The sequence below is a fragment of the Puma concolor genome, chromosome B3 (assembly GCF_028749965.1).
Source record: "Puma concolor isolate L17-30 chromosome B3, mPumCon1.1.hap2, whole genome shotgun sequence".
Lineage (NCBI taxonomy): Eukaryota > Metazoa > Chordata > Mammalia > Carnivora > Felidae > Puma > Puma concolor.
In genome coordinates, this window is record NC_141672.1 from 98,203,913 (window position 1) to 98,227,327 (window position 23,415).

Here is a 23,415-nt window from a genome sequence, read left to right on the forward strand (position 1 = left end):
TCTTCCTGTGCCTGTGCTGCATCAGTTTGTCCCTGGCCTGAGTCCTCTCCCCTCCACCTTCTTTGGTATAAAATGTCTTTGGTTTGCAAAGCAATATCAGTGAGTTTATTAGTACATTTTATGACAGGCTCACTATGAGCTGTGTGCGGCACAGGTGTTCATTCTTTCAGAAGGCCCCATCTGTGTGACTGGGCCTTCTTTGAGTAGGCTCACTTGTTGGCAGGTAGCTCAAAGCAACACCCCTGTAGCTTCCCTTTAATGGGAATATGAACATTGAGAGGGAAGCTGTGGACTTACAGGGCTTTCTTGAAGCAAATTCAGCTCTTTAAAGAAAAATAACAACAATTCTTTGCCTGCAAACCCCTCTTCCCTGCCCCCAGTGCACACCCCCAAATCAGACAGGCCAGATGTTTATGAAAACTGCAGTTTCCGCAATCAAAAGTACAACATTTACCATAGCTTTTATCAAAGATTTCAATTCCCCTCATCTTAAGGAAAATGACCCTTTTATTTTGTTGTGGACATAAAATTATGGCCCTGGGAAAATTGGAAGCATTTCTGTTGAGGGAAATCAATTTTCTCACTGCCATATATGATCAACATGTCACAGCCATCACCCAGATAATAATAGTAAAGTACAAGTAAAATGGCTGGTAATACTGGCTATAAAGATAGCAAAAGATAGAAGCAAGATAACACCCCCACCCTCCCCTACCCTTTTTTAAAGCATGTTTGCAGAAAGGAAAGAAGAAGACGAAGATAAGCCTCTAAAGGTTATTTTTGTTCCCCTAATTTTCTTCCTTCCCACCCCACTTTCTTCCTTTTGCTAGTGCTTTCTAGAGTGTAAGTATTTTATTTTGTGTACTAATCGGCCAAAGCATTAATGAAACTGTAGAGATATGTGTTCTTCCTGGAAAAGAGTAAGCACTTTATGTGTAAACCACTCTGGCTGCTTTTCAATCATCCTGTTAATGGGTGGCTAATTGTCAAAAGATGTGACCAGAGCGGGATGACCCAAGAGTGTGTTTAGGGGGGAGGCAATAGGGAAAGTACAGAAGCAGCTTCTTAATTTGGATCCAGCAAACAAAAGGAAACATCAAATCTGACCTCGCTGCTGGAGTGTTAATGGCTTTCTCCCATCGCGCCCCCTGCCACTTAGCATCTTTTGTGCCCCACCCTGGGAAGCTTCCCGGCAGAAGTGTGCATTAGCAGAACTCTACAGTTACAAAATGCTGCTTACTACAGACAAGGGAAAAAAAACCTTCAGTGATTAAATGTTCTTTGGACAAACACATCCATAGCTATAAAAGTACCATTTTTATTTCAGGCAAGCCTCTCAGTGATGTCCCTGCTGTGGCCACCAGCACAAAGGAGTGTTTTACCTAGAACGTCAGTGAAACCCTTCAAAGAAGATCCAGGTACTATCTCTCTTTATAGAAAAGTTGGCCCCACACATGAATATGGGAAGATAAAACTTCATTAATTCAGGCCAAGACCATAACTGAGAAAACAGCAGACAAGGTTTTAGCAAAACTCTAAATATTTTAAATAATTTAACCATTTACAAACAAAAAAGAATGAACAAAAATAATCATAAACAAATAAGCAATAGCAAAGACAAAAACCTAACTGCTTATTTTGGAATGCAAATGAGAATGGGAAGTAAGAATGAAAGGGAAAAATAATGACATCTAAGCTCAGGGAATCTCACCGATATAGTAAATATGTCTGTACAAAGATGTTCTTAGAAGTATTATTTAGAATTGAAAATAACCTATATGACTAGCAATAAAGAATTTAGAAAGACAAAGTGTGGCATATACATTGGATAACATGTTTCGCAGCTATTAGAAATATTGGTTTTGGAAAAAATAATACTTCAAAAAATATGAAAAAGCATATACTATAGTTTTAAGTAAAAAATAGTAAGTTATAGCCATTGGAAAAAAATGCAAGCCCAGGAAAACATACCAGAAGGATGTTATGGTTGTGTTAGGATGGTAGTATTATGGGTGAAATATGCTTCCCTTCTATTCCAATTGGTAATGATTTGGATATTGTATTGATTAAAAACAAAACAAACAAAAGCACAGGAAAAAAAAGCCCCAAGAAACTCTTTGATGGGGAAGAACATCATTCAAAAAGGAGCATTCTTTTTTCTCCACATTTTATTAGAATTTTTCCTGTTTTTAGGTGGTAAATTGAAAACAAAATGACACTTCAGGCTCTTTCTAGCCTAGAAGAAGCTATGTCACTCTGCTTCTAACAGCAAAGGCTCCAATGCCCTCACAACTCAGACTTTAGAACGTCATATGCTTCTGTACTGCTGATTCCAGATGTGACATGGAATTTGGAGATTTTAGACAATGCCTAATGTTAAATGACATTTAAGTAGATAATGTCTGCACTCCAAAATCAGCTTTTTCCCCCCATTTATTTTATACCATTTCCTCCAAAACCTGTTTTTCCTTATACAGTGAATGTGTGAATAGTTCATCTGAAAGTTTGTTTCTAGCTAAATCTCTTCTTTTTAAAAGACTAAGAGTTGGGGCACCTGAGTGGCTCAGTTGGTTGACTGTCCAATTCTTGATTTTGGCTCAGGTCATGATCTCATGATTCATGAGTTGGAGCCCTGCGTTGGGCTCTATGCTGACAGTGTGTAGCCTGCCTGGGATTCTCTCTTTCTGCTCCTCCCTGCTTGCATGCTCTATCTCCCTCTCAAAATAAATAAACAAACTAAAAAAAATAAATAAAATAAAAGACCAAGGCTTATCTGAGGTATCCATATCCCAGTCCATTTCCTGTTCACACTTCCACAAACGGGTGGACTATCTTCAGGTCACGATGCAAGTTCTGCATCAGGAAGCTACCGTCCTAATGGAGGAGACTGGTTGCCTGTTGGCCCACTTATCGCTGTGGCTGATCAGGCTCTCAACTCTCCAGACAGTGGGTGGACCATGTGTTGGAAAAGATCAAACTCAGTGGCTTATTGGAGTGGAATGGTTGGGAGAGAGGTGTTCAAAGAACACTTCCTGTCAGTTAGTAAAAGCACATCAATAAAAATAAATCAATGCCTACTTGTTTTCTAGGAATCTGCTTCATATTCAGCAAAGGCTCCCATTATGCTGCATTTCTAATCACGTAGCCTAGAAAAGATGTGGTTTAAGCTAGAGTAAAATATCCTGAAGAAAAGCATTACTCAGATTCTGAATCTTGCTTTGTGCACCAAAATATAAAGCAAAGATAGACTCAACGAAAAACAAATGAAAATGTTCTGTGACATATTTGGGAAATGGATTGTGAAAGAATTGCATTGGACTGGATAATTTAGGTTTGATTCCTGACTTGTTAATTTACCTTCTGTGTGGCTTTGATTCTTTCTTCCCCTCTTAGGGTGTTAGTTTTATTAATTGTAAAGCAAAAGGACTGAACTAGATCAGGGGACTCTAGGTGGAACATACACCACCACTCACCTTTGCAACACTTGTAACAGACATTGTTAGTCAATTGTGGCTCTTTCTCGCTGAGCCAAGCTGAGGCCTCAGAATCCATTTGATGGTGCTCTTGGAAGCCATTACTAATCAATAAGTTTAGATATGATGGATAAAACTTTCCAATTACAGACAAAAATGAGTTCCTGAGTCTCTGACCCTCCATGACTCTATATATTTTTTCTCAGTCCTTAACAGAACAGAATTAAGATCTCCTCTTTTAGATATCTAGACCACAAGTACACTGACACTCTGTAGGCTGCAGATCAACAGTGGTCCCAATTTACATGTAAGTGGTACTGTGTTTCAAGAATAACTGTGCTAAAAGCATCAGTTTGTCCAAATTCTGTTTCCCTTTCTAGTAGCCAATTTGTACCAATGGCAGATAGCTAGTGTTTCTTTGTCTGGCTTGAGTTCCCTGGCAATCCATACTACTACTATGTTATGTAGTACAGTAAAAAGGCAGCATTATTAATTCTTACAAGTGCAGGGTGATATTCATTCATAATTTTAATAGTTGACTTAAAATGTTATATATAATTTTATTTTCTTCCCAATCCATAAAAAAACAGAGCAATATTGACCCCTTATATAGATCAGCTGTTATGTGTTTCAGAATCCAACTGAACTGTCGCATTATATGCTCATGCTATGAAAATACTACCATGTCCCTTCTCCAAAACCTGAGCTTGCTCCCACTGATTCATTGGGTCCAGACTCATGCTTTGTTCTTTGTAGCCTGTTATTAGTTGGATTTATCACTGTGCCCTCATGTCTCATTATTTATCTTTACAATGTTACTCTGGGCTTGCTGTCTCCTTTCACTGGCCTGGGATCAGGGTGAGGCAAGTGAGGAGATGAGGGTGCAAAATCTAAAAAAGCAAGATCTCAGAGTTGTGCCTTCTTAAATTTTGCACCCTAGACAGGTCATTTGCCTTATTGTAGTTCTGGCCTTGCCTTGTGTGATCAATTAAAAATAGCAATTTTTATTTCTTTACTGGTTTTCAGCTCTTTAAAGTCAATTCACATGTGTGATCTAATTTTATTCTCTCAGTCCCTAAAAAGGCCAATAATTGATTTCCCCCATTCTACGAGGATACACATATTTTAGTTTGAGAAAAGTTAAAAGTCAGGAAGTATTAGAACTCACTATCATGTGTTCTGAATCTGAGCAGAATATTCTTTCTAGCAGAATGAAACCTCACCTCCTTTTCTGTGTTCTGTGACAGGGCATGCCTTTCTCTTCCTTCAAAATCCACACTTTCACTAACTTTTTAGTTCTAATTACTTCATTTATTCCAAGATTTTTCCCATTCCCATGTATTATTCCTCATTTGTTTTGCAAATGTGTATTACGTAGTATTACCTCTTACCTTTTTGGAGGCATCCTCTTTCCTTAATAGCTTGAATATTTTTTGAGATGTGAATGATGTGTAATACATAAAATCCTTTATTTCTAGAAAGTGTGAACTTTTAAATGGACTCTGTGAAGGATAGAAAGATTTGTATTTATAGTCAAGTTTTATAGATGAGGAAACTGAGTGATAAGGAAGTATGAGGACAGCTAGCAGTTATTAAGGACATCGATGTTGCAAGGACTGTGCTTAACAGTTAACATACAACATTTTCATGGATTTCACAAACCAATGAGGTAGTTGTTGGTATTCACATTTTAAAGATGAAAAAACAAAGCTTTAGAGAAAATAGCCAACTGCATACAATCATAGCACTTATAAATTCAGTGCCAGAATTCAATCCCAGGTCTGGCTCTATAATCCATGCATTTGAATGATCAGTCCAGGGCTGCAGAACCAGTGATGGTCAAATTGGAATTTGGGCCTGCGACTTAGTTCCTTTTTTATTGCCCTAGTCTGCTTCTGATTTTCTCAAAAGAGTATAGATATTTAATGCCTTTTTATTGTAAGTGAACTGATATTATATTAATTTTAGCTTATCTTTACTTTAATAATTTAAATGTCCCCTTACTCAAAATGAAAGCCTAAATAGAAACATTACCAATGTCTACATCTGCTACTTGGTTATGGGATGGATACAATGTCTTTGGAGAATGCAAATATAAAGATGGCTCAGTAGGATGTAGGCTTCATGTCTGTGTCTTGCAGGTTAAGAAGCATAAGAAAGTTTGTGATTATTAAGCACAGGTGGATCCCTAAGGGCATAAGAGAAGTGGGTTGTGGGAACAGTATGGCACAGGGATGGCAAATAAGCAGCATGACTAATCTATCCCAGCCTTCTTTCCAGAGGGGCTCTGCAGTGCCTCGCAATCCATCTCTGTACAGAACTCCAGGCAGCCACTACCCATAGACCAGGGCTGACTCTAGAAAGAAAAGTCAACTGTGAGGTGAAAGAGACTTAGTTACCAATCCAAAAATGCTACTTATTGGCTGAGTGGCCCTGGGCAGGTTATTTAACCTTGAAGATCCTCCATCATCTCATTATTAAGTAGAGGTAATGGTAGTACCTTCTTCCCCAGGTTGCTGGCAGGGTTAAAATGAGATACATATAGCACAGGCCCTGAACAGACATTAAGTATCCTTGCAAAGAAAATAGAGAAAATGCCTCTTTTAACTTTCCTTTCTAATAGCAAGTTATCCACAAAATAAAAAATAATAATGCAATATCTGGCCCCATCTTTTTTTGTTTTTTTAATTTCTGAGCTTAATCAGAGTAATTTTGAGTTTTCATGATTTTTTTTGTTCCTTTTTAAAGGTGTAATGCCATGAGCTCATGGAATTTAGAGTCAGCCAGACCTAGGTTTGAGTTACAATTCTGTCATTGACTTGGAAACTAGGGATAAATTGCTAAACTTACCAAGCATCTGTCTCCTCATCTATAAAACAGGAATGACATTACCTATACCACAAAGCTATTGTGAGATTAAAAAAGACAAAACACATAAGCCATAAATCACTTGGTAAATATTCTTGGTAATCATTCCTGCAAGGCAGGTCTCTAAGGGGCACCTGTGCCCATTCCAGTGAAAGGAGCCATCTGGCCATGACACTGCACTTTGAGCTTGTCCTGTTTAGTGCGACCATTGTGCTAACTGCTGTTTACCCAACTCTGATGAAGTTACTCAGTTCTCGTCCTTGGCTGCTTCCTGGCCTTTGTGCAATATCTCCTGATTTGAGGCTGGATCCCTGCAGATCATATGACCTGGTCACAACAGAAATGGTTACGCTTTAACTTGCGTTAGTAACCAGTGTTATGAACTATCAAGTGGAAAGAGACTGAAGGTGCTGGGGATCAGAGTTGGGGAATATCAAGGATGCTGTTCTACCTAATCTTTTGCATCTGATTCAATAATTATTGATTGCCTACCATGCACCAGTCTCCGAGGATATAAACAGGACATGGCCCTGCCTTGGGGAGCTCAGAGCCTGGTGAGATGTAGCAAGAATAAATTTTCCTTTATATGAACAGTTACACAAAAAGTAAGTTGGATATAATAAGGTTCCTTCAAGAAATATGTGTAAGAGTACACATGCCCACTTCAAAGAGAGTACATTTCTTAAAAGATCCCTTTGAGATTGAAAGAAAGAGAATACATATTTCTTTAAAGAAAAATAGAACTAGGGGCGCCTGGGTGGCGCAGTCGGTTAAGCGTCCGACTTCAGCCAGGTCACGATCTCGCGGTCCGTGAGTTCGAGCCCCGCGTCGGGCTCTGGGCTGATGGCTCGGAGCCTGGAGCCTGTTTCCGATTCTGTGTCTCCCTCTCTCTCTGCCCCTCCCCCGCTCATGCTCTGTCTCTCTCTGTCCCAAAAATAAATAAAAAACGTTGAAAAAAAAAATTAAAAAAAAAAAAAAAGAAAAATAGAACTAAAAGCTACCAAGACATACGCAGACTTCAATGTATATGTATAATTTTTGTGGAATATATATTGAAAATGATATAATACATATATTATAATATATAATAACTTTAAAACTCAGTGAACTTTCACAAACTGGACACACTTAAGTAAACAATAAGCAGACTGAGAAACAGAACCTTACCAGCACCCTAGAATCTGCCCCATCATGTCCTTTCTGATAGCATCAAATATAGTTTTGTATCTGTGCACTTTATATAAATAGAATCATATAGTATAGTATGCATATTTTAAGAACATTTTCCCATCAAATTTAAATGTATTATTTGATGCTTTCTTCATTAAATTAAACCAGGAAAGGTTGATTTACTGTGTAGCATAGGCTTGAAATAAAGTATTCTCAGGCTTACATAAACATTTCCAACTGTTTCTGCCCAGGATGATGTCTTAGTACCTGAATGTTCTGATTCTGGAGGTTACACTTCAGAATGTGAACTCATTCATTAGAAAAAGCTTTATTTGATGGAGGGCCAGGTACCTGCTTCCCAGCAACACAGCTTAAGTAAATGCCCAACTCAGACAGTCAACATTACTGTCTCAAAAATCTTTCATTCTGACATATTATCACACATTTGTCATTAGGGAACTGCATACTCACATATGTCCATAAATATTTGGTCTTAGTAGACCCAGGTTGACCTGCTTGAGAATCAGAACAAGGAAAAATCTTATCTCTGTCCTTGGAAAACATACAATTAAATGAAGGGAAAGTTTGAATGTGGCCTCTGAGAGACTCTGTTTCCCTGAAAACAAAATCATTTTGCTCTAGTCAATCAATAACTACATGGTAAATGTGAATCTTAGGCTCAGAAAGAGGTTATCGGCCACAACATTTCTTAACACTTTCATAATGTTATCAGGAATTAAAAGGTAACATTTATCAAATATTTACAAGTTGCGTGGGACACAGCACAGTGTAAACATATGAATCTGATAATATCCAAGCTACAGTTTTAAAACAGATCCAAAAAAATCTCAAAAATGTTTGCTCTTCAATGATACATTCTCCATCATGTAAAAATTTAACCATTGAGATGCTCTAATGACATGTGGAATGGGTCACACCAGGAAGAATGTATCTCAGGTGAAAGGTCAATATCAACAGAGATGAAAGAGATTGCATTAGGCAGGTTATGCCAACCAGGAAGGACAAACATTTTCTACATGAATGTAGGAAAAAAACCTATTATATAATGGAAAATGTGAGGCAAATATTATTTTATTTCAGTTGATTACATATGAAAGGTGTGTGCTAAAGTACACAAAAAAGAAATAGTCCTGTCTTCCTGTGGTTAACTCCATTCTGTCTTTTGCTGTATGTGGTGGCATTTGTCCATATTTTGGGTGGACAGAAACCTCATTTATCTTTCTCCTTCCCCAGTCCCTTGAGCACTTTGCCTCTGTATTAGGGCTTTGCCCAGTCCAGAGCCTCCATCACCACTTCCATTGTGGTGGATCTTTTATTGCATTAATTAGAGATGGTCTAGAAAAGGGGAGGAAAAGGAGCAGGAAGAGTGGAACATAAGCTGGTGGACAACAATCTTTAGAAAATATAAGATCATTAGCTGGAAAAAAAATAGAGTCACATAGCCCCAATACCTCAATCTCAGCACCCCCATCCTCCTGGTGAACTTGAATGATTCAGGACATTGCTGTTCAGTTTGTACCTCGTATACTGCTGCCGTCTCTGTTGTGTTTCACCTCAGGGCCATGTGTGATGGCCACAGCTCAGACAGAAGTGGAGTGGGCCTGACTAGAGAGTAAGCTATATAGCTATAGTGCTCTGAAAGATTTAGGACAGTGAAATAACACTTTCCAGAAAAGAAAATTTCCTAAAGTAGATTTTATTGGTGGAGCATTTGTTTCTTTGCTTTCAGAGTTGAAAGTGCTTACATTGTGAATTTCTTAGCCTTTAAATCTGAGAAGTGTGTTAAGCTTTACAATGATGGTGGATGGCAGCTAGAAATTCAAGGTTGTATTACAATGGTAATTGGAAATAAGGCCCAAATGGCCTTGTAGAAATAAAACAACAACAACAACAACAACAACAAAATGTTTCTTTCTAAAACACAATAAATGAAGATTTTTATCAAATATGGGAAGAGAAACTGGGGACAAAGAGAACCAGAACTTAAATATCATGAAACATTGGGCAACTACAGAACAGGCATACATACATACATTTTTTTTATTTCAGCATTTTGCTGTGAATGAAATACTGCAAACTATAAAAGGTAATAATTTGTTTTTATTTACATGCATGTAATCATAAGCTTTTTAAATTGGGCAATATAATGTAAACCAGACACCAGTTCATTAAATTGGAACTCTAATGGATATTCACCCTGTGTAAATAGGGTGGGAAAAAGGAGAGCTTTAGAACTAATTGACTTCCTGCCCCAGGCACCCAAACATCTTTCTGCAACTCTGGATTTGTCCCTCCAGGATACTACTGCCAAAATGATCAACACAAGGTCCCAAAATAACAATTTATTCTGCCCAAAGGACATTGTGCCCTCAGTCTCCTGGCCAGATGAATTGGCACAATTACATCCTTCTCTCTTGCTTTCCCCCTCAGGATATCCTAGGTGTCAGGGCTTTACATGTTGCGATGATTCAGAGCAAAAAATCTGCTAAGAGGAAAGACGGTGCTACAAGCGTCTTCTTAGATTCTTAGGTCCAAACTGATGGAGCGAAACACAAATCCTCCAATGGTCTGTTTCCTTCAAAACTTCGCTGCCCCTCAGGCACATCCACAGATCAAGTGGAAAGTTAATCCTTTCCTGACTCCTGACACAAATATGTTGGCGTTAACCAACAACAGCCCCAAATTAGCCGATTTTAAGTCTTCTTTCCCTTCACCAAGAATTAGCAACTTAAAGACCATTGTGCAAATGCCAGTTAATCTGCTGAGCTCCAGTTCTCTGTCTGAAGGAATCCAACAGAAAAATATACATTCATATCTGCTTTTGAAAAAAAATTTTTTAACATTTATTTATTTTTGAGACAGAGAGAGACAGAGCATGAACGGGGGAGGGGCAGAGAGAGAGGGAGACACAGAACCGGAAGCAGGCTCCAGGCTCTGAGCCATCAGCCCAGAGCCGGACGCAGGGCTGGAACTCGCGGACCGTGAGATGGTGACCTGAGCTGAAGTCGGACGCTTAACCGACTGAGCCACCCAGGCGCCCCTCATATCTGCTTTTGGAAAGAAAACTCTGTTCAACATGGTTGTTGGATCATTTCCTCTTATTTGCTTTGCCTCTTTTGCCTTAAAACTCCCTTCTATCAGCACATTCTTTGGACAGAGCTGTGTTTTGGGGGGGAAAAATTTCCTTTACTCATTTTTCTTTCTGAGTCAGACTCACTGAGCTCTGCATGAACAGACCCTTTCATGAGGAAACCCCACAGCTCACTCTCAGGATGTTCAGGAACAGGTGTGTGTCTGCTGAAAAAGCTTTTCTCAGTATAAATAAGCTCAAGGTAGGGTTCTTAACAAAGAGCTGGGAAGTTGGAAGAAGGTGGTCATTTCCTCAGAGGCTCAACATCTGACCCCACTGAGGTCCTCACTTTCAAGTACTAGGATGAGTGATTCTAAAACCCACACACAGGTGGGCACTTGAACAGTGTTTTTGACCCTGAAGAGCTGCCTGCTAGGGAATTACTCACCAGCAGTATTTCACTGCCATTTAAAGAAAATGGTTTGGTTACTTCCTAAAGTGAGGGATAGGGAGAAGAAAAGGGCCAGGTAGATTGTTCCCAGTGAAAATGAAAAAAGAGGAGAGATTTACATAAGTCCTTAGTAGTTCTTTAAGACTAAACTCTTACTTATAAATTTTTTTTAACAAATTTAGAAGTAGATGGGATTCTTACCAAGAGGGACATAGCTTTCTATTGACTTTTCATTTTAATGAGGATTAGTTTGAAGGATCACCTTCATTCTCCATTTATTTGCTCATTTGTTCATTCATTCAGTCAATATTAATTATTAAGTGCCTACTTATGCCAGGTGTGGTGGCAGGTATGGGGATACAACAGTGAGCCCAACTGGTCACCTCTACCTCTCCATGTAGGTGAAAAACAAGAAATGGATCAACTAATCACACAAATAAACATGAAATTACTAAGCTCTCCAAGGGCAGGGACATGGGACTATGCAAACCCGTAAGAGTGTTGTTCATCCTAGTTAGGAAGGTCAGGAAATACTTACCAGAGGAAGTTATAATTGAGTCTGGATGTGGAGGGGGAGTAGTACTCAAAGAACTGAAGGTATGGCTGGACTGGGGAGAGCGAGGATGAATGGGAGATAAGATAGAGCAGAAACAGACCTTTAGGGATGGGATCGTGCAGGCTCTCATTACCGGCAATGTGAAGGCATGGACGTTATCCTAAGAGCAATGGAAAGCTATCAGGGGGTTTTACACAGGAGAAATGATAGGATATGATCCAAGATGACATGACGTGACATAATACTATTAGGTTGGATTTCTGTGCCTGCAGCATGTTGGTGGTGGTAAGAACAGAAGGGCAGGCAGGCTATCAATAGACTGAAAGAGACCAGAAAGGTGAGTGGTACAGGTTATTTCATTTAGAAATCTTTACACATTAATTAAATCAATCTGATACAAGGTAAATCAGATTTCTTTTTTTTTTTTTTTTTGTCTAACACCTCATAAAATTCTTCTTTGGGACCTACTTACATTTTCCCACTCTCTTCCTAAGAGATCCTTCCCTCTGTTTATTCAACAGAAGATTTGCTTCTGCCATTTTATAAGCCAAAATCACTTAGCCTAACTGTCTAAGAATCTTTATTTGTAAAAGGGCTAATTATAGTCTCCAGGCTTTCCTTATGGAGTGAGTTATTATGAGTGTAATCTGCAGTTATAGGTATGAAAGTTACCTGTACACTAGAATACATGAGATCAATGTAGGTTGGCATTATTGCAATGCTTCTAATTATGTGTGATGTCTACCTTCTCTGGGAGTTAATGGAATGTTGATATGAATATTCTGGCAGGAAAAATAAGTTTAGGTGTTTTAATTATGATACTCATCAGATTCCTAGATAAGGCAACAATTAGTTCAGAATTAATGGAGCAAAACAGAGACAGACCCAGAGAGCAAATTGGGGCAACTTTGTAGCCACAGCCTCAGGTCTCTGGATATTATGAGACTATACTCCAACCCATTTACCATGGTGAAAAGGCATGTTTAATCCAGTAGGTGGCAACTGTGTCCTCAGAATGCATCCATTCACAACTGTGAGGAGTTGGAAAGGCTCTAAGAACTGAGAAATGAGGGTTGCCTGGGTGACCTAGCTGGCTAAGTGTCTGACTTCAGCTCAAGTCATGATCTCATGAGCTCAGAGCCTGGAGCCTGCTTCGTATTCTGTGTCTCCCTCTCTGTCTGCTCCTCCCCCTGCTTACACTCTGTCTCAAAAATAAATAGACATTTTTAAAAAAGATTAAAAAAGAACGTAGAAATGATATCATTGTTGTCTTTGGGGGGCACTGGTAGAGAAGAGCCTCTGGTCTCCCCAGAAGAACAAATAGCTATGCTTAATTAACCTCCACCTTCTGTTTGTGTAAGCAGGCTTAGGATTTGATCAAACAAATCTACTTTAACAGGAGGGGGGCACATCTCAGGGAGGGGAACAAGTAGCAGAACAGTCATGGGAGAGAAGAAAATAAAAACATACCAAACTTATTATAGAGCTTTCTATCCAAATTCCATGGAGGCCAAGCTACTGCAGGAATCTGGGTCTCTCAGATACTTCTGTTCTCTGTCCTCTTGCCCCTTTTTCATTAAATTTTGGCATAATCTCTGATGACTTTCAGAATAGAAAGAGCCTGTTCATTTTCCAGGGATGCACTAGGCAGTCATGAACTTGATTGTGTAGAGGAGGGCAGAAAAAAGAACTAAGGTGTTGGGGGCATCCTCTTCATCTGTGAGCATCACCTTCCACACATTGAGAATCAATTCTAACTTTATAACCTTCTGTGTTTCTCCTAAGGTCATCTCAAATTGTATTAGAAAAGTACTCCCCAAACTGAAGCAGTGAATTCTAATGTACGATAACCTTGTCTAGATATTTCTACTCTGTCTTGGTAAAGTAGTACTCCTTGGGGAAAGTTGTGAAGAGGTGCTGAAGAAATCCAAACCAGGCCTTATGAGATGTTTCCATTTGAGAGCAGAGAGGGCTCTTAGGGTCTGAGGAGGTAAGACCCTGAGAATCCCACTTCCTGTTCCTTAAGGAGCCTTTGGGATGCTATGTTTGTGACTATGTGTGTCTGTGTGTGCAGCAGGAAGTAGAGGAGTTGCACATTTACCTTTGTAAGAGATAGCGAATATAAAGGGGAGCCGAAGAATCTTCTGGAAGTTAGGATGGTCTATCAAATCTAATAAACGCTTACTAACATGAATGCAGTTTGAGATGCTCTTGAAGATGGGTAGGACTTAGGAGGCTGAGGTAGATTGGGAATTGGCAAGACATTGCAAGTAGAAGAAATAGGTGGAACAAGGAAAATAAAATATGAAATGTAGGACTTAGACAAAAAAACATCTAGTCAGTCAATATAGCTATACATTTCTGAGTTGATTAGAAAGGGAAATAAGGCTGGAAAGCTTAAGTATGGTCAAATTATAGAGAGCTTGGAAGGCCAGTCAGGAAGGTGGGAGGACCATTGATTCAATCACTCTGAAATATTTATGTAGTGTGACTATGTGCCAAACACAATTCCAGGTGCTTGAGATACATTGGGAAGCAAAAAAAAAAAAAAAAAAAAAAAGAATGTTTCTGCTGTTACAGGATTTACATTCTAGGAATGACAATCTGCTATTTATCTGCCTTTCATTCAGAATGTCCATGAACTAAATTCATCTCTACAACAACCCCATATGGTTGGTATTATTATTAACCTGCTTTAAAGATGGGAAACTGAGGCACAGGGAGGTTAAACATATTGCCCAAGGTCACACAGTTGGTAAATGTCTAGAGTGGCTCTTAACAACTGCATAATACTAGTTGTAAGAGCTGAAGGAAGAGAATTTCAAGGTGGTATGTTTGGCAAAAGGGGTAAGTGCAAGATTATACTGTAATAAAATACCATAGACGGACTAGGTGACTTAAACAACAGACATTTATTTCTCTCAGTTTTGCAAGGAAGCCTGAGATCCGGCTGCTAATATGGTCAGATTCTGGTGAGAGCTCTCTTCCTGGCTCACAGGCAACCACCTTCTTGCTGTGTGTTTACATGTCCTTTCCTTTGTGCTTGTGCTGTTCTTCTTCTTTCTTTTTTTAACCACTCTGTCATGGTGTGATTGGCCACAAAGAGCTGTGCATATATGTACTAAATGTATACAACTTGATCAGTTTGGAAATAAGTATGCACCCATTAAACCACTACCACAATCTATACCATAAATCTATTCATCACATCTAAAAGTTTCCTCCTGTTCTATTTATTATTATTGTTATTATTATGTATGTATGTATACTAAGAACTCTTAATTAAAACAGTCAAACTGAGAAGCAAAGAGTAGAATGGTGGTTGCCAGGACCTAGGAGGAGGGAGAATCCGGGAGGTATTAGTCAAAAGGTTTTAAGTTTCAGTTATGCAAGACAAAAAAGTCCTAGAGTTTTACCATCAGCATAGTGCCTATAGTTAACAATATCATATCGTATACTTAAACATTTCTAAGACAATAGATCTTATATTAAGTGTTTCCTTCCTCTTCTTACAAGGCCCCCAATCCTATAGGAGTAGGATCCTACTATTATGATCTTATTTAGCCTTAATTACTCCTAAAAGCTGTATCTCCAAATACAGTCACACTGGGTTGGGACTTCAGTATTTGAATTTGGGGGAGGGACACAATTCAGTCCATAGTACCAGGCAATACTAAGATTTTAAAAATCACCTAGTATTTGTATCCAGGCTTACTGCCTACCTATGTTTTCTCATTTAATCCTAGTCATAACCCTAGGAAGTAGACAATATTCTTCCCATTTTACAGATTGTGGAAATATATAGTTACAAGAATTTAAAGAAGTTTTTTAACCACTTGTACATCTATTGATGGCCCCTGACCTAAAACCCCTAGTCCACTTTCTCTGTACCACACTCCACTGCTCAGCTGCCGGCCACGATTCTTACTCAGTGCATGGCTGGGTACTAAAGGCTTTGTGACCGCTGGAAAGGAAGCACTCATTCTACACAAGAGGCTTCTGCTGTGCACAGAAGCCCAATGGCTGCTGAGAACCTGGCAGAGCTTCCTGGGTACTCTGGGAAACAACTCTCTGCCCCAGGGAACCTAGTATGGAGAGGAGATGCAGAAAAAGAGGGTTTGGATAGTGAATTTATCTGAGTCAGTTTAAGAAAAATGATTTTTTAAAAAGATTGTTTTATTTTTTTAAGGAGCTTTCAGAGGGAAAAATGGTACAACATTTTCCAGGGTAGAATGACTTAATTTAGTGACTGGGGGAAATTAAAATGTGTTTTCCGCAAAAGGAAATCTGAACCTCCTTTTTTTATAGCCACCTTTCATGGACTTTCTTTTTTAAATGTCTTCATTTTCTCATTCATTTCTACATGGTTTGCTATTCGCACGGCTCTATGTAAAGGCTGCCATGAAAAAGGAGCCTGTGGCTAAAACCATGAGAAAGACATTAGTGAAATAGTTTGTTAATTTTCCCAAGACATCTATCTGATCTTCTAGGTAGAACCATGAAGAGTTGGGATGTCTAGAAACTGACTTGCCCCTCAGGTGATAAGAAGTGAGTATTAACGGCATTCTATCACTTGGATATTTTGTACCAATAGGTCTGTGGGAAAGGTAAATCAAAATAGGAGCTAAATTCAACAGCTTATATTTGAACAAGTTACTGTGTTTTCTCATAAACTCATAATAAGTAACATAGATACATGGGTTTCATACCAGATGTCTTTTATTAGTGAGCTAATATTTATCTCCTGAAATTCTAATAGCTCATCTTTTCTTTCAAACACTCTCAGATCCTACATTTAATTGAATAGTTGCTCTGCCCTTGGAGAATTCACATATGTTAAATAATTTAATCTTAATGACCTACTGAAATGTGGTTATTTCCATGTTACAAGAGAGGAAACTGAGTGATGCCTGCCAGTTTTAGCTCCTGTAAGTTCACTGAGGACTGTGCCTGTTCATCATATGTACAGGGCTCACACAAATATCTGCCACATGGTAGTGGTCAGTATTTATGAAATTCCTGAAGAAAAACATAGCCAATTTCAAACTCAGATTTTAGGCTCTTAACAGCAATAAGAGTGACTTATGACATCAGAATGACTTGTATGGTAATCCTCATAGAAAATTATTTTCCTAAGTATTGCAACATTATAGACACACTCTGCAAATACCCATTTCAATTTACTACTCTTTTTAATAATGTAAGGAACATATGTTTACTGTATAAGAATTCTGGAATACAAATGATCAGTAAGAACAACAAACAGGGCGCCTGGGTGGCTCAGTGAGTGAAGTGTCCGATTTCAGCTCAGGTCATGATCTTGTAGTTTGTGGGTATGAGCCCTGCATCAGGCTCCATACTTTTTAGTGCAGAGCCTCTTGGGATTTTCTCTCTCTCTGCCCCTGCCTGACTCATACTCTCTTCTCTATCTCAAAATAAATAAAAGTTAAACAACAACAGCAAACAAATTTAAATCACTTGATACCAGGCCACTTAGAACACCTGCCTCTGTCTTGCAGCATCCTGTGCTCTGATAAAAATCTGTACCCTTTTTTTCAATTTTTTATTATTACTGAAGTATAGTTAATATATTAGTTTCAGGTTTATAACACTGTAATTCAAAAATTCTATACGTTACTCCGTGCTCACTGTTGTAAGTATAATCACCATCTATCACCTTACAGCACTATTACAATATTATTGGCTATATTCCCTATGCTGTACTTTTCATTTCTGCGACTTATGCATTTTATAACTGGAAGTTTGTATCTGTTAGTCCCTGCACCTAGTTCACCCATCCCGCCTCCCCTTCTCCTTTGCCAACCGCCAGTTCTCTTGTATTTATGAGTCTGTTCCTGTTTTCCTGCTTATTTGTCATTTGTTTTGGTTTTGAGATTTCACACATTAGTGAAATCATATGGTATTTGTTTTTCTCTGACTTATTTTACTTAACATAATACCCTCTAGGTCTATCTATGTTGTCACAAATGACAAGATTTCATCCTATTTTAATGGCTGAGTAATATTCCATTGCATACACATACTACATCCATCTTCTTTATCTGTATTTTCTTTCTTAACAAAAGGAGTGTTCTGTTCTTCCCATCTACCTTCCTGAGTTCTCCTTGGAGTCAAAGACAAGATGGGTTCTCTCTTTATGATCACCCAACAGGATCTAATAGGACCATCCCTTAAGGCTGTGGACCAGAAACGGGGATAACAAAGCTCCCATTTCAAACAGTTTTATCCAATTGCTATCAGTTAAAAACAAGCACCAGGGACAGCCTGAGAAGAGCAATGACTTTGTCCTCAATCTCAGTTGCTCAGTGTAAAGAACAAATTTAGGTGATTTGGTATTAAATCCCCAGATAAAATCCAGATCTGTCATAGCCATTCTATCTCCCAGATCCTAGCTAGTGAGCTACCCACTATCACAAGCCTTTTGGTTTTCCAAATTCTTTTCTCCTGCAATCTAGGACTTAGACACATTGAATTATATATACTTGACTAACTAAAATGTATCCTTGCTTCTCTGACTTCATTTCACATAAGTGATAACTAAAAGGCTGATATGATTGGTAAGTATAAGGAAGAAGCTGCCTATTCCAGTAAAATTTGTTTAGCACTGTGAAACAGAGCTTTGTTTTTCCCTCAGCTCATACTTCTCCTTGGTTCCCTAAAGTCATTGTGCTCAGCCTGACTGTGTCAGGTCCCTCTTTTCCAAGGTTTTTGCTAAAGGTATTGCCATCACTCTGACTCCACAAGAGCTTTCATTTCTTATTCTTTTATTATGATTTTTAAGATGTAAGTCTTGATTTTTGTGAGAGGTCAGGGAAGACTGGCAAATGTAGAAGGGAGAAAAAAGAGTAACATGATATTTTCTATAGAAAAATGCATTTTGGGTGTCAAGAGCTGACAGGGGAAAAACACACAGACATTCATGGCAAAATTGTTGATGGAAGCTTAGGGGACTAATCCTGATGCTTACTTTATTTTCTTTTTAATGGGATGTCAGTTCTGAAGAATAAACAGTCTTTCCTGAATCCAGAGTTATAAGCACTTATTTGTCTAGATAAAGTACAGAAAAGAAATATTGTGTGCTGTGGCCCATAAGTCATCTTCATGGCCTTTCAGGTAAACTACCAAGGATTTTTACTGTTCAACTCAGTGGAACACAAATTGGTAAACTGAGAGCTAACTGATCACAGCCATTGAAGCAGTTCATAGCTGACACCCAAAATTTCATCTTAATCTGAAGTGGCAACATCAATTACCTAAAAACGTGCCACAGTAGGGAATGCCCACATCCCCTATTATGGGCAAAAGGAGAAAGGAGCATGTATCAGATGCTTCAAGGAAAGGCCTATTTTATTCTGAGACTTCTTCCAAGTGTTCCCTACCAGAGGAGTAGAGTGTGGTCACCCTGCCCCTCATTCCCAACACTCCATAAGGCAGCACCTGTACAGAAATGTGGATCACAAAATACAAAGATGCAAAATGGGATTGTAGCACAGGACAAACACAGAAATAAGGTTACTGTAGTCAGTATGTTTAACAGCCTGTCCCTCTGTTCTAGTATCATGAATTGTGGAGGCAGGAACACTAGCAGTCAGAGTGTGAATAGCTAAAAATCAATTTAAAATCTGAACGAGGCACAATTGCTGAAGGAAGGCTGAGAATTCTTTGCAATTGCTCTGAAAAGCTAATGACAAGAGGAAGCTGTGAGTGAAGTGCAGAATGGCATGAAGCAAAATCAAAGAGCATGTGACAAGCAGACAATGTAAAATCTTAATGACAAAAGAAAATGTGAAATGATCTCACCAGGTTCTTACTGAGGAATGTTGGAAAGTTAATACCAGAGCCATATTATCCATTATAACATTAGAATACATTTAATTCCAATAGAGTTTCCTTCCTTGCAAATGGTTTACATAGTCCTTAAATTTGAACAATGGTGGTATAATGGGAAAACACTTGGAACCCAGAGCTGGCCTCAAGCCCTACCTGAGCCTATTGCTAACTGCTCATTTAGTCCACTCAGTCATTCCAAGAACACTTTTTGAAAACCTATATATTTTACACTCCATTTGTGTTGAAGCAACTGTCTAATAGTTTTGGAACTCAGATTACACATATGGAAACAGGGATGGTAATTCATATACTGACAACCTTGTAAGGTCTACAGAGAATCAGATGAGAGAGTGTTAAAATTAACTGGACTATGGCTGTAACTTTTCCTTTTTTTTCCAGACAATTCTAGCTAATAAATAAGCTCATTTAAGTTATTTAAACCTGGTCTAAATAATGTGGTAATTAAGTTGGCACTATGACTGCAGAAACTATCTTTTGGTCTTCTGAGCTACCACTGAACCTCTAGGCAGCACTGAGGCATCATTCTGAATGCTTTTAACACTCCATATGTGGTTCAATTTTACTAGAAAACTGTCAAATATCAATTGGATTAATAGGATTCCATTGATCTCTACACCTGGTTAGATAGAAAATATCAGATTTAGAAACTATCACATAAAAAAAAATAGTCCTCTGTTGTTCATAAACAGGTTGAGAAGTTAGTAGAGAAGCCTTGAGTGAGCTGCAGCTTGGCACAGACACCTCCTCTTGTCTTCCAGAAAGCCTTCCCTTGTCAATTTGTGCTCAGGTCGATTCAAAGGACACATTGTACTGGTGCCAACATTCAACATGCTTATGAAAATGCCTCTCCATTCTTTCCTGTTTCCACAGAGGCTTGTCTTTAAAATGGCCCTGCTGAGTGTTGGTAAACTCAATTGATAGAGTAGCCAGAACATTAGCATATGTATCTCTCTAGCTCAGGAATGGAAGAAAAGTTGGTTTCTCTTACTTTACTTTTATGTGGTTGCTCAATGAATGAGAGTTTAGACATAAAGCTTCTCCTTCTTTTCTGGCTTATTTTCTTACCAATGATCAAGCTTCTTCTGGTATGCAAATGGGCCATTTAAAAGGCAGAAAACAAAATCCTGTAATTATGTGGAGTAATTTTGACCTTATTACCAGGCTTTTAGTGTATATGTAAAGTCAGAAAAAGAACAAACGTCTCTCAAGACCTGCGCTAGGTAATGGTCAGCAATGTTACCAAATAGAGAACTTTTCCCCTGCCTGTAACCGTAAGAACACCATTGTAGCTGTCCCTGCTTGCATGTCCTTCCTCTTGCATGGGGCATGTTTGTCTGCATTGAGCTTTAGATTCCACACAGCATTGTCCCTGACACTCTCTAATTTCATAATCACAAGTCGGCAAAGTTTATTATCTCCAATTTATAGAGAATAATTCCAAAGTATGAATTGATCTTCAGGGCTTCAGTGAACTTGACTGAAATTCAGGTCTTCTGACTATAGGACTTTGCTGGTGAGTTTCTGAAACAGCTTGTATGCCTAGGAAAGGAGAACTAGCACTGGGTGAAAGACAGATTGTCACCATGTCTTAGGTCCTTTATGTGAGTCACCTTAACACCAATTTGTATACAAAAATTCACAAAGAAATTCAAACTTCACAATTTATGTTTTTACTACCCTAATCATTTTAGCATTCTGTCTACTTTGATAGAATGCACTACATATGTAGGTATGTTGTAAAACTTCTTCCACGTTCTCTTAACCCATCATATTAAAAACCATGCCTTCATACTCCTAGCATTTAACAGTATAATGGGGCTGTTTTAAAAATAATGTATTTTGAGGCTGCATTGATAGAAATACACTATTTGGAATGTACAAGGGGATAGCACCATTCTGTGCTAGGTCGGGTCACATCTCAAACACAACTTTCAGTTCAGCACATTGATAAAATTAATATTGTGTATGTCCAGAGGATCATGCGTCCACCACCGGGAACTAGGGATTTGGGCCTGGGGATGAAAAAATGTAGGGTGAACATGATTGCTGTCTTCACATTTGCAAAGGCTGTCAGGGGAAGACAGATTAGACTCACTCCATGCCGCCCTCCAGGGCTGAACGAGATTCAGTGTGTGGCAGCCACAGGGTGGCTAATTGAGGCTCAATGGAAGGAAGAGTTTTCTAAATTATTAGATCAGTTCACATTGGACTGAGTTGCCTCGAGCTATAGGTTGCTCCCAGGTACCAGAAATGTGCTCACAAAGGCTGAGCCATCCTTTGGCAGAATTGCCAATGCAGGTATTCAAGAACTGGAAAGGGATGTAAGGAAATATCTCAGATACCTTGTATTCCAGATATTCTTGGGTCCTAGGATTCATGGCGAAGCAGCATGCTCAGAGCCTTCTCTCTTGTTTTCAGACCATCGAAACTAGTTTTGTTAAAAACACTTCCACCAACAGGAAAACAGGAATTTGTTGGTTTTGTATATCCCTTTGGGTTTATTCTCAATTCTTCCTTATTTTCTCTCATTTAGGGAGAAGATTTTATTCCGTAGTGGAAATATAGATATCATTGAATTTCTTTTTTTTTTAAAATTAATTTGTTATTTTGAGAGAGGAAGAGACAATGCAAGTGGTGGAGGGGCAGAGAAAGAGGAGAGCGAGAATCCCAAGCAGGCTTCATGCTGCTAGCACAGAGCCTGATGCAGGGCTTGAACTCATGAAACCACAATATCATGATCTGAGCTGAAACCAAAAGCCAGACACTTAACTGACTGAGCCACTTAGGCACCCCAACATCATTGAATTTCTTATAAACTCCTGAAATTTAAAATAAATTGTCAGTGTTTTTCTTTCTAAAGACTTTGTGTTTTTAGAGCAGTTTTAGGTTCACAGCAAAATTAAGAGGAAGTACAGAGATTTCCTATATACCTTCTGCCCCTAAATATGCATAGCCCCTCCCATTATCAACATCCCCCACCAGAATGGTACATTTGTTATAATTGATGAACCTACATTGACACGTGATTATCAGCCGAAGTCCACAGCCTACATTAGGGTTCTCTCTTGGTAATGTACATTGAATGGGTTTGGATGAATGTATAATGGCATGCATCAATCATTATATTTTTTCTATATTCATTTTCTGTGAAAGCATGGTATCACTTGGTGGGGGATATTGATGATGGGGGAGGCTATGCATGGATGGGAACAGAGGATATATGAGAAATCTCTGTATCTTCCTCTCAATTTTGCACAAACCTAAAACTTTTATTAAACATGAAGTCTATATTTTTTAAAAGTTTGTGCAAAAGGACCTTGAGCCTACCACATTTCTGAGAATGTGATTGTACTGCTAGTTCATGAGCCCTCTGGTCTTTTTATCGGCAAGAAAGAAAAGGCACATTCAAACTTCATAATTGAGTTGAGTGTAGTATAGAAATGTTTCAAAGATAGGATGGGGCTTAGAAAAATAAATTGTACAGGACCTAGGGTCTAATAATAGTGGGCACAGTTACTACTCTGAAAAAGTAACAGGGAAGAACAGTTTCAAAAACCCACTGAGTGTCTCTGTGTAGAAAGAATTACTGTCTGGTATAGAGACTAGGCCAGCCCACCATGACCTGGCAGGGGTGGAGCTGAGAGAAAGCTCTCTCATTTTTATTTCTTCCCACCCTCTGTCAACTGCTAGTGCCTCTTATTGGTAGAACCAACTGAAAGCCTGTGGGCAAGGGCACCTGTCAGTGCTGTCCACATGTATCAGCCTTACAGGGCAGAGTAGGATAGGAGAAGAACTCAGAGTGGACATGGAGAGGCCAGAAGGAAATGATCAACACTGTCCTCTCTCATAGCACTCACTGAGTTGGTCATTTCCTATCTGCTGTCTTTGAAGCCTGGAATGTACCTGTTAGCAGAGCCTATTTAATTGACTAAGA

General features: G+C 38.8%; 1 long non-coding RNA gene across 1 annotated transcript in view; it reads left to right on the plus strand.

Moving 5' to 3' along the window:
* The first annotated feature begins 1,042 nt into the window (after positions 1–1,042).
* Positions 1,043–23,415, plus strand: part of LOC147580230 (uncharacterized) — a 42,406-nt gene continuing 20,033 nt past the window's right edge. Inside the window, exon 1 of the long non-coding RNA XR_015252659.1 lies at positions 1,043–1,418. This is a non-coding gene — a long non-coding RNA (uncharacterized LOC147580230). The remainder of the gene's footprint in view (positions 1,419–23,415) is intronic.